General features: G+C 37.8%; 1 protein-coding gene across 1 annotated transcript in view; it reads right to left on the reverse strand.

Annotated features, from left to right (window-relative positions):
• The window catches only part of SYNE2 (spectrin repeat containing nuclear envelope protein 2), a 293,506-nt gene extending 285,093 nt beyond the window's left edge, over positions 1–8,413 (reverse strand). Inside the window, exon 1 of the mRNA XM_011386203.2 lies at positions 8,199–8,413. The gene's annotated coding sequence lies outside the window, so the exon portion shown is untranslated. The remainder of the gene's footprint in view (positions 1–8,198) is intronic.
• Between the last annotated feature and the right edge of the window lie 8,198 nt (positions 8,414–16,611).

Genomic DNA, 16,611 nt, shown 5'->3' on the forward strand with positions numbered 1-16,611 from the left:
TCTGTGATTCAATTTCAAATTCATCTCTAACATTTTAATAGCTCAAATAATTTAAAATCTAAATTATTTATGGATGAAATGATAAGATGTATGGAATTTACTTCAAAATAATCCAGCATAGGGGGACAGGTGAGGGTAAAGGTAAAACTAAATTAGCAAGATTTAAAAATTATTACTACTAGGTAATGTTTACACAGTTTATTTCACTATTATCTCTGTTTTTGAATATATTTAAAAATTTTTTTTAATTTTTTATAATGAAGATTTTTAAAAACCTAATTTATTATTTCTCCAGTGTCAGGAATAACTTTATCATCTTAAAATTTATTTTTCCCACATAGCGATAAATATTTCACATGACAACTCATCACAGGTGCCAACAATGCTTTAAAGTACTGAGGAATAGAGCAAAAGAAGTCACCACAGTCAAGCTGCTAAATTACTAAACTCAAGTAGGTTGAGGTATAAGGAAATGATTCTATTCTTGTTTTAACTAGCCTGGGAACTTAAACTTTCAAACTACCCAGTCGGTACTGCATCAACGCCTGGACATACATCGAACCTCCAGATAACCCTCTGAGAAAAGAATGTTCATGAATCCAGACCACCTGGTTAGCCGTTATCCAGACTGACATCTACTCTCTGACCACAGGGCTTCTAAAGAATTACCATCTTGGATCAATCCAGAGAATGCAGAACTGATAATTCTCAAGAATGCACTTTTTACTATAATAACTCTTAGCTTTTCTTTCTTCTTCAGAACATATCTGGGTTTTCGCCTATGTTCTTAGTTTGCAAATCCTAAGACCCTTGAATAAACCTTTAACATTTATTTCTAGCTAAAGCCTCCAGACTCTTTTTAATTAGTTCAACGGTACAATGGGCTAAATATCACATTGCTAATCCATACTTGTAGAATTTAGCAGCTGGGGAAAAAAAAACTCAGCAATCATCTAATCCTCTATGCCGGTGTTTTACAATCTTGAGTATGCATAAGGATCACTTGGAAAGCTTATTAAACACAGATTGCTGGGCCCCGCCCTCAAGGCTTCTGATTCAGTGGGTTGGATGCTGCGGGTCACCAGACCACACTTTGAGAGGAATGACTCTAAGTTTACTCCCATTGCCCTGTGAGTGATCACCAATTACCATATCAGAGTTTATGCTCCTCTGCCTGTGGGCCTTTCTCTAACTTGACAGTTGGCTTTCAAAGGCCAAAGACAAATTTTCATCAATGTGCCAGAGCCCAGATTCAATAAATATTTACAAAATAAATTAATCTGTCAAATGAACTGCATTTTCCACTCATTTATAGATGAGTATTTGTCAGTGTGCTAACATTTAGAATAGGGGTCCATTTACACACCCAGATGGACAGCAGCTACCCATTCATGACAAATAGCAAGCACTGGATATACCTAAAGGAAGACTAAACGTCAGCTGGAACCAGAACAACAAGGAGAAGGAAAATTTTAGAGATCCAGAACTGCATCTCAGATTGCAGTTTTCAATCTATGGACACTGACGAGCAGAAGCTTGAGGCTCACGTGTGTCCAACGTGTTACTTTGACCTGAGAAGCTTGGGCAAACTGATTCTTTCTCCAACATCCACCTTCCTCCTCCTAATGCTGCTCAGAAGAAAGAAAAGAAGCACAGCACAGTCTGCGGAGCCTGTCTGGAGAGTTCTCCAAGTCCAGATGTTCTGAATGTTGTATCCTGAAGTAGCTTTCTACTACAGCAATGATCTGTTCAATGACAATTCAGTGAATCTAGTTTAAGAAAATAAACTATGCTCTGATTTCTGAATTTAACTACTTCTTTAAAATTTATTCTAACTTTACAAGTCAGAATATACATTTTCACACATAGGAATCCAATAACCTCAGTATGTATTATTTCTTTACTTTCATTTAACAACAGTAAGATGAATATAACCTATGTAACTTGCACAGGTAAGCATACAGTTTAATTATTATTACCTAGATTCTTTTAAAAAATAATTGACTGCTCAAACAATAATGTAGTATAGGGTTTATAACAGGCAAAAAGCAAAATGTATGACAACAGCACAGAGGTCAAAAGGAGAGAAATAGAAATATACTATTAGAAGGTTTTTATACTGTACATGAAATGGCATAATACACTTGAAGGTAAACTGCGATAAGTTAAAGACATAGACTATAAACCCTATAGCAACCACTAAAATAGTGAAATAATGATAGCTAATAAGCCAAAAAATATATAAAGTAGAATGATAAAAATATTCAATTAATCCAAATGAGCACAATAAAAGAGGAAAAAGGAAACAAAGAACAAATAATAAAAACAGAAAACAAATAGCAAGATTATAGAATTAAACCTAACCATATCAATAATCACTTTAAATTTAAACCTAACCATATCAATAATCACTTTAAATATAAATGGTCTAAACATCCAATTAAAAGCAGAGATTGTCACACTGTATAAAAAAAGCAATGTCTTTCAAGGAGGTGGAACATAACTCTCTATTCCTTACGTGTGAGGTACACATAGTGACTTCCTTCTCAAAAAGTACAGTACGGAAGGAGAGAAAAGAGTAACTTTACAGTGGAGAAACCTGACAAACACTACCTCAGCCAGGAGATCAAGGTTAACATGAATGGCGATAAGTCATGTTGATGATATGTTCCTTTAACACGGTGTCATTAGAATATACATTCTTTTCAAGTGCACATGAAACATTTACCAAGATAAATTATATTCCAGGCCATAAAATAACTCTAAATAAATGTAAAAGAATTCAAGCCATACAAAGTATGCTCTTGGACAACAATGGAATTATATTAGAAATCAGTAACTGAAAGATTTCTGGAAAAATGCACAAATATTTGGAAACTAAGTAATATACTTCTAGGTAACTTGAGGTCAAAGAATAAATCAAAAGAAAAATTAAAAAGTATTTTGAACTGAATAAAAAGGAAATCAGACATCAAAATTTGCGAGATGCTAAAAAAAGCAGTACTTAGGAAATTTATAGGACTAAACACCTATATCAAAAAGAAAAAAGGTTACACTCAATGACCTAAAGAAACTAAAATAAGAACAAGTTAAATCCAGAAGAAAGGAAATAATAATAAGGATCAGAGTGAAAATCAATTAAATAGAAAACAGAAAAACAATAGAGAATATAAATGAAACCAACAGCTGGTTCATTGAGGAGATCAATAAAATTGATAAACCTCTAGCCTAGGGTTTCTTCACCCTGGCACTATTGACATTTTGTCCAAATTATTCTTTGTTGAGAGGATCTCTCTTTTTCATTGTAGGATCTTTAGTAACATCTCTGGCTTGGACTCACTAGATAACCATTAGCAAATGCCCCCGTCAACACACACAAAAAATCAGTCTCCAGACAGTATATTGTCTCCTGAAATCGCCACATGTTCCTGTTGGCAGCAGGGAGAACTTCAACCAACACTTTGCTCCACAAACAAAAATTAACTCAAAGTAGATGAACCTAAATGTAAAATGAAAAACTCCTAAGAGTTTTATAACAGTTACGAAATAAATCTTTGTGAAATTGAGTTAGGCAAAGAATTCTTTGGTACAACACCAAAAATACCTAAGGAATAAATCCATAAAAGAATAAACTGATAATCTGAACTTCATTAGAATTTTAAACTTTAAATGATCAGAAATACTGTTAAGAGTATGTAAGATGAGCAATGTAAGACAGGCAGCAGACTGAAAGTAAAGAACTCTAGAAACTCAAAAATAAGGAAGCCACCGACCTGATAAAAAATGGGCAAAAAATGTAAACAGAAACTTCAGCAAAGAAGATATACGGATGATAAATAAGCACATCATTAGTCATCAGGGAAATGCAAATTAAAACCACAATAAGATAGCACTACATAACCAGTAGAATAGCTATGAAAAGCCTGACCATACCAAGTGTTGACAAGGATGAAGAGCAACTTGAACCCTCATATACTACTTTGGGAATATAAAATGGTATAAGCAGTTTGAAATATATACCTGTCATATGATCCAGCTATTCCACTCCTAGACATTTACCCAGGGAAAATGAAAGCAGATGTCCACACAAAGATGATGCATAATGTTCAATATTCATAGCAGCTTTATTTTTAATAGCAAAAGAACTGGGGTGGTGGGGGGAGCCAAATGTCAGTCAGTGGGTGAACAGATAAATGAACTGGGATATATCCATACAATGGAATACCTCTCAGCAACAAAAAGGAATGAACCGCTGATACACACAACAACGTGGATGAATCTCAAAATAATATGTTAAGTGGAAGACGCCATTTATATAAAATTCTAAAAATGCAAACTAATCCATAGGGTCAGAAAGCTCTCTCTGGTTGTCTGGGGAAAGAGGATAAAAGGAAGGGCCAGAGGGAGAGATGGTCTTACAGGTCTATCTATGTAAAATAATTAATAATTTTACACTCTAAATATGTCCAGTTTACTGTATGTCAATTATACTCAATATATTGAGTTATTTTAAAAATTATCACACAAAACTGCAAAGTACAGACAGTCTAAGATAAAAACAATCAAAGAGGAAGAGCATAACCTGAAATGTCATGAAGAATTAGAATTTAAATATATGTGATTTTAAACACACGTGATTTTACATGATTCCAGACACAATCCTTTAGTTGGTAAAAGTAGGAAAAGGGCATATGACATGGATCATTGCTAGATATGAAATCAAACAAGAAAAAAAAAAGCAAACACAAAATGAAGCCTTAAAGAATAGGCTACAGCATTTAACATTAACATTATTTCTTAATTAAGATGTAGCCAATCTGAAATATTTTGTAATAATAAAGAAAAAATAATTTCGTCTTTTCCAATTTGGCCTGTCCAACTCTCAGGCAGAATTAGATGCTTCCTTCCTACCACAGCCCCCCATGAATACATCTTTTCTATGTATATTGCAATGGCCTATCTTCCCACTAGACCAACAGCCCCATCAGGACAGAGACTATGTGTTCTGATGTTGGTTAATGGTCAAATATAAGTGCTTTAAAGTCTGAGCCTGGCTTCCTATTTTAGGCTGTGTCATTCACCTACTCTAATCTTAGAAAGTTACTTAACCTCCTTGATGTCCAGTTTTATAAACTCTAAAATAGGGCTAATAGGATATACACAAGGATTCGAGGTGAATTTATCCAAACCTTGGCCTACAAGGCCCTGCATGACCTTTCACCTGATTACCACTCTATCTTCATTTAGATCTCTTCCTTGAGCTGACAGTGTTTAGCCAGAATGACCTTCTCTCAGTTTCAGAAAATCTACACAACAGAGCTCTTTCAATGCTATCTCTTCTGCTGATCTTCCATGCTTCTCTCCTCTCCACAGCCTCCTACCCCACAACGTGGCTAGTTCCTTATCAGTCTCGACTTAAATGTCACCTCCATAGAGAAGCCTTCTTACTATTAACATAGGAACCCCTGGTTATTCCATGTCCCATCATCTTGCTGTTTCCTTCTTTCCATGTAACAACATTCATTCAACAAACAGTTCTTATGCCCCTACTGTATTCCAGGCACTGTTCCAGATTCTGAGGATACAACAGCATTGATAGAATGTACAATCTAGTGGGGTAAGGACCATAAACGAATGAGTAAAATATAGAGTATGTTAGGTAGATGCTCATAGTGCTATGGAGAAAAAAAAAATTGTGAAAGGAGGAATGGGAGTTGCCAGGGAGATTGTGATTTTAAGTCTGGGGTTTAGTGAAGGCTCACTGAGAATATAACAGTGAGTTAAGAGAGCAGAACCATACAGATATGGGGCTAGGCAGGAGCATTCCAGGTGGAGGAAACAGCAAATTCAAAGGCCCTTTAACAGCCAAGAAAGCTAGTTTGGTTTAGAAGTATGAGTAAGAAGAGCAGCAGTTAAAATAAAAAAGATGACAAGATGGGGAGTGAGGAGAACCAGATGGGGTAAACTCTGGGGGCCACTGCCAGGTCTTTGTTTTTCACTCAGACAGCCATGGGAAGCCATTGGAAGGTTTTCAACAGAGGAGTGGTGTAATCTGATTTACCTTTTAAAGACTGTGAATAGTTTGGTAATGTTTTTTATGTTCTGCCTATCTTCCCAGTAGATAAGCACCAGAACATAGTGCTGTCCTCTGCACTATAACTCTGCACTATAGCATCTACCACAATACATTGTAGGTGCTCAATAAATATTTATCAGATGAATGTAAAACAGTTACTGGTGCAGAGTAAGCATTCCATAAATGGTAACTTGGGAGTGTAGCTTAGTGGTAGAGCATCTGACTGCACAAATGGTAACTTATTATTTGGCACCCCAGAGTCCAGCACAGTGCCTGGGAAACGGTAAAAGCTTGTTTGAATAAATGAATGAATAATTTTGTGAAATTATGGAAAATCTGTATTTAAAACATGCGAGTAATGACAAATGAATCAATTGCTTTTCACCCTTTCCCATACTTATTAAGACTACTGAGGGCATTACCTAGAATAATGCCTATAACTCAGTTCTCTAAAAAGACTGCAATGTCCTGAAAACATAATTAGCACTAAAGCACTAAAATGCTTGTAAAATATCTAACTGGGTAAACTTATTCACATGATTTTTTAAAAACAATCAACGTACAAGGCTTAGCTGACAAACTGATCTGATTTTGATTTTTGTTGAATTCAAATAAAGGTCCTAAACTCAAACATATGGGCAAAGAACTATGAATTTCCACTTTTTATTTATTTTGACAAATCCAGAATCTGCAACACTAGTAAACTTAATGAAAATTAATTACACCTGTTCCCTTCTCCCTCGGTGTGCTTGTGGGGGAGGGGTGTGGGGGAGGGTAAGGCCATTCAGTAATTATCTCAGGAAAAGCCCTTGGGAGTCTCAGCAGTTTTCCAAAAAGAAAACTAAACAAGGAGTTATGCAGTAAAGTATAAAAACACACAAAATGTTCCATCGCATGAAAGGTCAATACTCTCCCCTGATGATGTTTACGATGCCTCAATGGCAGGGTCTCGAAAGTAAATACCGCGCGAGGTATGGTCCGGATGTTTAAAAGTGGCCGAGCCTATCTCTGCAAGAAAGACTTCGGAGCTATGGAAACGTTTAGAAAAGCATATGAAAGTTGTCTGAAATCAAACAAACTTTAAAAAAGAAAAGAGCGATGCAAAAGTGTTGAGAGCGGCTAGAAGGAACCTGCTCGATTTGGCTCTGACTTGCTGGTGCTCGTACACAATCGTGCCTGCTGGCAACTAGCTCATACGCTCCCTTCCACTAGGGGAGGGGAAAATAATAACTTTCGGAAATAACAGGCGTCCACAAAGACAAATGTTACACAGGACTTCTCAACCTCCACCAAATAGGGTGACTAATGTTTTGAGCTGCACTGATTCCCTGTAAGTCCCCCACCCCCTGCTTTTTGCTTTTAACATAAGAAAAATAACCTAAGGAGAAGGTGCTACCGTCAGACCCGCAAGGCAATTTCAGACAACAAAGACCCCAAGCAATCAAAATGGAATTATAATCCGAGCAGCCCGAGCGCTCGGCTGCCGTGCGCGCCGCGGTTCCTCGAGTACCCCGCCCAGCAGGTCGCTGCGCCCTCTCCAGCCCCGTGCGCCCCGCCCGCCCATCCTCGGGTCCCCGGGGCGAGCCTCGCGCCGCCCACGATTTGGCAATCTGCACCGCGGCTCTCCGCGTTCTATCTCACGCGGCGTTCAAAATCTTTCCCGCCCAGGCGTGACGCGGGGAACGAAAACAATCAGGATACCCCGAACGCTGGGGCCTGGGCACGACGCGGGCGGGGGACCGGATCAGGGCCAAGCCCCCAACGCAGCCCCCTTCCCGACCAGGCGGACCGGCGGGCTGGGGCCCGGAGGTGACACAAAGAAGCCGGAGAGACGAACGCCACCCGCTGGCGCTCACTCCAACCCCGGAGCGCCTCGCCCGCTGACAAGTTTGCGGCGCCCTCCACGCACCCCGCTCTCCCCACCGGGACAAAGTTTCCCGTGGCCGGGCTCGGACCCTGGCATCGGGTGGGCTCCCGTCTCCCGCCGCGCCCGCCCACGGCTAGGGGACCTTCCCTTCCTCGCCTCCGCCCCTTCCCCTCCCTCCCGTTCTTCCTCCCTCCCCGCCCCAGCCCGCTCTCTGTGGGGCGCACCGGGGTGCTGGGGCCCTGCGGCCGCGCTCACCCGCTGCCGGCCTTCGCGAGGAGTGAGGACACGGGCTGGGGCCGGCCCAGGTCCGCGCCCCGCTTGCCTTGCTCCCTCGATCGCCTTTTTTGCTCGGTCTCCCGCTCCCTTTTTCAGTCCAGCGGAAGGCTCGGCGCGCAGCACAGAGCGCTCCGCTCCTTGGATCTCGGAAAGCTGCAAACCACGCCCAGCGCCTTCCCCGCCCGCCGCGGGCCGCCGAGTCCCGCGCTCGCCGCTCGGCGGCCAGTGTTGAGCCCGCCCGCGAGCTCCGGGGGCGGAGCAGCCCTCCTCCTGCCTCCCCTGCCCCCCGCCCCACTACCCACCCCCACACAGGCCCCGCGGCTGCCCAGGGCTGGCAACTTTCTTTCCCGTGTTTTGGAACATCTGAGATGTTTTGAGGGAGATGCTAACTCAGAATACAGGTTCACAACCAGGGAGGAGGAAATGGGGGAAGTTCCACAAACTCACTCAAAAAAGCTTTTCTGGACAATTTCTGCGAGGAACTTTTCTAACATTCCTGGACTTCTGAGTCTTGGATGTCGGGGTTAAGAGAGCAGATCTTCGAATTAGCTAGCAGGCCTTAATTAAGTCACTTTAACCTTTGTGCACTATTTGTAAAATGAGGAATTTGGATTAGATGGTCCTCAGGATATGGATCAGTATTTCTGATAGCATGGTTCAGACCTCAGAGTCACCTGAGGGAAGGGGAGGCTTTTAGTAACAATGCATATTACTGGGTCCCTGCCTCCCACTAGACGCTGGAGAGGAGAACAGCCTGAGTTTTATGACATGATATGCAACTTCCAGGTCTGAAACTCAGTGGAAACTGGATCCTTGGGAATCCGTCCTGCAGGTGCCAGTTTGATCTTCCAGCAAATTACTCAATGCCTTTGGAATCAGAATGACATCACTTGACTCCCACTTATCTACTGTGCTACTGTTGCAATATTACTAAGACATTCAAGGTTTCTAAATGAAAGATATTGTATCAACTCACTATTATTACATAAAGAAAGCAGTGACTTTAAAATATTTCTCTATCGAGTTTGTATCACAATCAAATTTAACTTCTTATTGAGTCCAAGTTCACATATATCATATGGCTACAGAATCTTGCGTGAATTACTTAATTAAATTTGGTGCTTATGAATCAGCAAACTAAATAAGTGGTAAGGAGTAGAGAAGAGATATTTGGTAATGAATTCAGTTAATATGCATTAATGGAAAAAATTAGTTGTAAACAGTACCCACAAAAAACTACTACATCTGTGAGTACCGGGATGATTAAGGTAAATTATTTGAAATGCACACTTTATTGACAATCAGTAGCTCAACTCTTCACAAACAGCACACTACCAATCTACATGCCATTCTCTGTATTCCAAGATAATCTTTCTGACAGTATCACTTAGTGTAGTAGGTTTACATTATTTATTATTAATGGCTTGAGTCACAGCAAAGGTTTCTAAGGCAAAAAGATCCTTCCGGTCCTGGGAAGTCTTTTCAGAGAAAAAAAAACCATTTTGCCTGATACAATACGTGCAAATTAAAGAGCCAATTTCATAGAGAAGTTGGGCTCCAGGGTTCGTGGATCTGTCTGTAAAGCATTGTCTACTATTTTCCTTCTCTGTTCTATTCATTTCCATTTTATAGCAGTTGCTTCCTTCACAGTAAATACTGCAAAATCATCATGGCAACAGTCTCTAGAGAAAACGTTATTAATAATTTCTTAATTAATGTTCCCTTCTAGGCATCTATGCTACAGTACTCAAAGCGAAAGGACTCTTGTTCCATGTTGTGTCTAGTGCACTTAAGAGAGTCTAGAATAAAATGTCTCAGAATGTTTTCAGATGTCCCCCAATTAGAGTCTTCTAATTACCTGTGGTGTCTCCTAGCCATGCCAAGTTAATACCTACTTTTAAATCAGCAAATTAAACTAATGGCAGGAATACTGAAACAGATCCTCCATACTTTAAAATGAAAATAAAATGCAATGCTCAGCCAAACAAAGACACACCTGTTTCTTTTGAAACACAACACTGAGCATGTGAATAGATGGCTCATATGCTTATACCTCTGACTGACAGACTAAGGGTTGCCATGAACCCAGCCATGCCCACATTTTTCTATGCACCAAAAACACAGAGATAATACAATAACATAGTATGATGTCATGCTATTATTTACATCAGGCCTCTATATTTATAGCAAAAGACCCATTTGGCCCAATAGCTCACCTAAGAGACTACCAGCTCCAATTGTGGCAAATGCAAGTTTTGCAAACTGATCAAACTCAAAGCATCTGTGACTTGGTACACAAGCATGCATGTGGTGACAACTATTGAAGCAGACATTCAATACATACCTGTACATTGTACTGAGTAGGCATTTGAGCAAGTTGGACTTCCTCATGCCATTAAAGGAACTAAATTCACCACTTTTTAAGTTAGGCAGCAACTCCTCTCCGTCACAGTACGGATTTCTCTGAACTACAGTTATCTTTTACAGTCCTGCATCCTGTACCATATGGTGAGTTCCTTGTCTTTATATCCGGAGTGCCTAAACAAGAAAGGCAATGGATTTTATCTTGGGAGCAAATTCTAGTCTTGTACTTGGTGCCATATTGGAAAGGGCTGTGGGACTGCATCTAGGCTTGGCAAGAAACAATGTAAGTTGGTTAGTAATTGATCTCTGCCGTGAGCACAGAAGTGAGGTGGAGGGGAGTATTGATATTGGTATGGTATATTTATCTACCTTGATGGTAATAGGAGATAATAATGTTAAATAATTGGCCAGATGGGTAAGGGAATTTAAGACAAATAAAAAGTATTTTTACCCTAAGAGGCAGGTATAATATTAATTAATCTGAGGCAAGGTACGATCATCTTACTACTTGCCCCTATTTTATTAACAAGTTACTAATAAATAAAGAGGAAAGGAGACTAATTTAGAGCTAAACACTCCTTGTTAGGATGCTAACTCTGAGGACCTCAAGGAACAATCTTTTGCTGCAATATTTTTTACCACTTTGGGAGCACTTGTATAAACCTGGGAAGAAAATAGCTGGCCAGGAAAATGGCTCTGTTCTTTTGTTCAAGAGTCTAATCAGGCCTGTAAAGGCCTGAGCTCCTTATCGCATTCTTGTCTTACTTCCTGCCAAACCTGGAAACTAACACAAATAAATGGCTAATTGCTCCCTTGCCCAATGTGATCTTTCTGACCCTCGTCCTGACTCAAGCAGAAAGTTGTGTCCAACAACATATAAGTGTGCACTGCCAATTTATCTAGTAGATGGTCTCCTAAAATACTCAACCAATAGAATGAGTTTCTGACAATTGAATCAGAGTCCAACATTCTAGAGTTTGAAGAAAAGCTAAAACAAATATGTCATGATTCAATGAAATCGTATTTGTAAAGTGTTAAGCATGGAGCTGGCACTCAACAGATGACAGCGGTTATTGCAATTATTTTAGTCAGTAATGAGGCTGAGAAGGGTATTATTTCAAAAGTACTTTTATTGAAATGGTAAATTAAAGTATTGGGTTTCTAAAAATTCCATAACTCATCTCATTTTACATAGGAGAAGATTGAGGCCTTAGGATAAAATATAATGCCTAATGGCATAAAACTAGTAGTGGTAGTCCCTGGATTAGAACCTAGACAAGTTTTTAGCAAAAATAATTGTATCATTTAGAAGAATCCTGTTGTATATCTTGTTATTTGTTTTACTCTCAAATACAGTGCATTGAATTAATTTTTCTGCTCAGCTCACAGTGAAAAACAGTACAAATAAGAGACATTAATATATGTCTCTCGGGACAAGCAGGTCTAATGGCTCGAATTAAGCAGAAATTTAGAAAACATAAAAAATAAGCCAAAATTTAACCTAGTAAAGATAGAAAACCTAGACAAACCAATTTTATTGGAAGAAATTAAGATGTCAAAGGACTATCCACACAAAAAAGTACCAGGCCCAGATGAGTTCACAAGGAAATTCTTCTAAATCCTAAGATCTGATACTTAGATGCTACATACATTGTTTCAGAGCATTTCGAAAGAAGAAAACCTTCCAAATTGTTTTTACAAGGCCAGTATAATATCAATTCCAAAAATATGACAGACCAACCCACTCTCACTTATTAATGTGACTGTAAAAAATTCTAAGTCAAATATTAGCAGCAGAACCCAAAAGCAAATTAAAAAAAAAAACTTTATACAAGCTTACTCCTTGGTATTTATACAAATTAGTTTAAAATTTATATCCACACAAAACCCTGCACATTGATGTTTATAGCAATTATGTCCATAATCACCAAAACTTGTAAGCAACTAAGATGCTTTTTAGTAGATGAATGAATAAATAAACCATGGTATATCCAGACGATGGAATATTACTCAGCACTAAAAACAAATGAGCTATCAAGCATGAAAAGACACAGAAGAATCTTGCATACATACTACGAAGTGAAAGAAGCTAATCTTAAAAGACTACATCCTATATAACTCCAACTGTATGGCATTCTGGAAAAGGCAAAACTTTGGAGATAGTAAAAAGATCAGCGTTTTCCAGAAGTTGAGGAGAAAGAGGGATAAGTAGGCGGAGCACGAAGGATTTTCACAGGATTGAAACTATTCTGTATGACACGATGATGGTGTAAACGTATCAACACACATTCGTCCAAACCCATAGAATGTACAGCACCAAGAGTGAACCCTAATGGAACCTAAGAACTTTAGCTGATAATGATGTATCAATGTAGGTTCATGGGTTGCCACAAATCTATCACTCTGGTGGGGGATGTTGATAGTGGGAGAGGCTGTATGAGTGGAGTAACAGGGAGTATGTGGGAACTCTCTGTGCCTGCCTCTCTGTGTTGGTGTGAATCTAAAACCTCTCTAAAAAATGAAGTCTGTTAAAACTAAAAAACAAAAAATGAACCTTTTGACCAAGATAGATTTATTCTAAAAATGTAAAGATGGTTCAATATTAAGAAGACCATTATATAATTTATCATATTAATAGATATAAGGAGGAAAAATTATGAGATTATTTCCACAGGTGTTGAAAAGGCTTTTGATACAATTCAGTATCTATTTTTTAAAAATCAATAAAATAAGATTGTTAGATACTTTCTAATGTAATAAAATATACCGCAACATCTTACTTACTGAGAATACATTTAAGGCATTCTCACTATGGTCAGGAACAAAGCAAGGATGCTCACTATCTCCACGATAACTTACTATTTTAATGGAGACTAGCCAATGTAATAAGACAAAACAATTCAATTAAAAGCATAAAATCTGAAGAAGTGAAATGACATTTACCAATGTTATGAGAATACACCTAGAAAACTCAAGGAATTAATGTTGGAATCAGTGTTAAAACTAACACAAACATTAAAGAATTCAGTAATGCTGCCAGGTTTAAAATTAACATGTGAAAATACCCTTTATATATATCAAATAATAAGACAGAAGATTTACTGTAGAAGTAAACCCCATTAACAAAAGCAGAAAAAAGGTAAAATACTTAAGAGTAAACTTAACAAAAAAATATGCAAGCTTATACGAGAAAAATCTTAAAACACTCTTGAAAGACACAATAGTAAACTTCAACAAAAGGATCCTTCGTTCTTAGTTAAGGCAAATAAAATCATAAAGATGTCAACTTTTCTCAAAATTAATATATAAATATAAAGCAAGTCCATAATCATACTATCATGATTTTTTTTTCTGAAATAAGTTGATAAGCACAGTCAAAAGATGAATGACAAACTAGGATGAAACGTTGCTACTTCTGTGACAGATAAAGGACTAATTGCCCTAATGTATGTTTTAAATGAGTAAAATCATCAAAATCCAATAGAAACATGGGCAAAAGATATGAACAGACAATTCACAGAAAAAGATACATAAATGAATGTCAAATATATGAGACAATGTTCAAGTTCATAAGAATAATCTTAAAATTACACTGACATATCATTTAGTACTTATTAGTTTGGCAAAAATTCAAAAGTTTTACATTATACTCTGTTCGTGTGGCTCTATGGAAAAAGACTCTCATATGTTGTTGCTAGGAATGTAAAATGAATGGTTCAACCCAATATGGAGAAAAATTTGGCTATATCTAGTAAAGCTATACATAATCCCACTAAGAATTTACCCTGAGGAGATATCTCCACAAAAACAAAACAACATATGCACAAGGTTTTCTGCTGCAGCACTATTTGTTCCACTGCCAGATGATTTCTCTCAGGTTTTGCCAATAAGCGAGAGAAAGGAAGGCAGAAGGGGAGAAGGGACTTGGCTCCTGTTTCCAGCTCCTATTGATCCCTCCAACAGCATGACAGCTATATCTCCAGCCTTTGAGCATCTTTGAGCCTCACTGCTTCAACTGCTTAACATCTTCCTCCCAGAACTTGCAATATCAGTCTCAGAATACTCTCCCAGACATCCGAGCACTAGCTGTGGGATACCTAAAAACCAGCCCCATGGCATCTCCCGGAGGTCCCAATATGGACTATCTCCTCTTGAGGCTTGAGCAGTCTGTGGGAGTCCTTAGGTTCTATTTACGCTACCTCTTCCATTTTGTTCCTTAGCCCTAGGAGTAATGTCTCCTTCCTATACTTATTAATTAAGAGAAACCTAAATAAGTGAAAGGATATACCTTATTTATGTAATGGCAACGAGTAAAGCACCCTTGGCAGAGACATCATAAAAACTGGGGTCCCTGAATGACACCATAAAGCAAAAACAGTCTTCCAGGCTAAAATGCTTATTTGAAAGAGAAAAAAAGTTTATATTTGTTAAACCCTCTATTACGGGCTCTCTTTTCTATAGCAAGCTTAGCTTCACCTACACTGAGACATTGGATTAAAGATTTAGATGTGAAAAACAAAAACACTAAAACTTTCAGAAGAAAATAGAAATTATCTTTGTAATTTCAGAGTATGGAATGATTTCTTAAAGAAATACATAAAAAGCACTAACTGTAGAGGAAAAAAAGCACATTTAAACTAAGAACTTCTGTTCATCAAAAGACATCATTAAATGAAAAAGACACGTCACAGAAAGAAGGCATTTTCAACACATATAATGAATTAAGGTCTAGGATACAGAATATATGTATAACTTCTACAAAATCATTGAAAAAAGTAGACAAACGAATAGAATAGTCAAACTTCAACTTTAGAGAAGAGGAAATCCAAATTTGTTCAGATTAAAATGTTATACCTTATGACTAACCAGAAAAATTTAAATTAAGACCATAATGAGGTAACATTTTTATCCACTAGATTGGCAAAATCTAGAAATCAGAAAATACAAAGTACTGATGAGGATGTGGACCAATAGAAACCCTTATACATTACAAGTGTAAATTGGTAAAACCATTTTGAAAATTAAGCTCACATTATCTTGTAAAACTAAAAGTTTGCAAACTGTAAGGCACAGGATTCTCACTTCCAGGTATACATCATATATATCTTGGATATGTACAAAATGTACATGTATATGATATGTACCAATATGAATATGTACAAAAATAACTCATATATACATTTCTAGTACCATTATTTTTTAAATAAACTTTATTGAGGAATAACTTAGAATAAAATGCACAGATTTTAATTGTACAGTTCAATAAATTTTATACCTGAGTTACCACTTCCACATTCAAAATATAGAATTTTTATATAAGCCCAGAAAATTTCCCTGTACCCTTTTGTAGTCAATCCCTTCCTCCAGGCAACCATTTATCTGATTGCTATCAGCATAGGTTAATTTTATCTGTTATAGAATTCATAAAAATGAAATCATACAGTGTCCATCTTTTCATACTGGCTCTTTCTCTCAATATAATGTTTTTGAGGTTTGTGTTTTTGAATATGTTTTATTCACTTTTATCACTAATTAAATTTCCATTGTATGAATATATCACACTTGATAATGGTCATTTGGTTGTTCTCATTTGGGGTTATTATAGATGAATCTGCTGTAAATATTCTGCACAAGTCCTGTGGACATATGTTTTCATTCTTTGTGGGTAAATACCTAGGAATGCAGTTGTTGAGTAGATAAATGCTTAAGTTTAATTAAAAAATTGGTATTGTAACTATAATCAACAGGACAAGTAATAACAAATGCTGGAGAGGATGTGGAGAAAAAGGAACCCTCATACACTGCTGGTGGGACTGTAAATTGGTACAGCCACTATGGAAAACAGTATGGAGATTCCTCAAAAAACTAAGAATGGATCTACCGTATGATCCAGCAATCCCTCTACTGGGTATTTAACCCAAAGACTTAAAAAACTATATCTGAAAAGATATTTGCACACCGATGTTCATAGCAGCATTATTCACAGTGGCCAGGACGTGGAAGCAACCGAAATGTCCTACGATAGATG

Source organism: Pteropus vampyrus, unplaced genomic scaffold (assembly GCF_000151845.1).
Source record: "Pteropus vampyrus isolate Shadow unplaced genomic scaffold, Pvam_2.0 Scaffold15, whole genome shotgun sequence".
Lineage (NCBI taxonomy): Eukaryota > Metazoa > Chordata > Mammalia > Chiroptera > Pteropodidae > Pteropus > Pteropus vampyrus.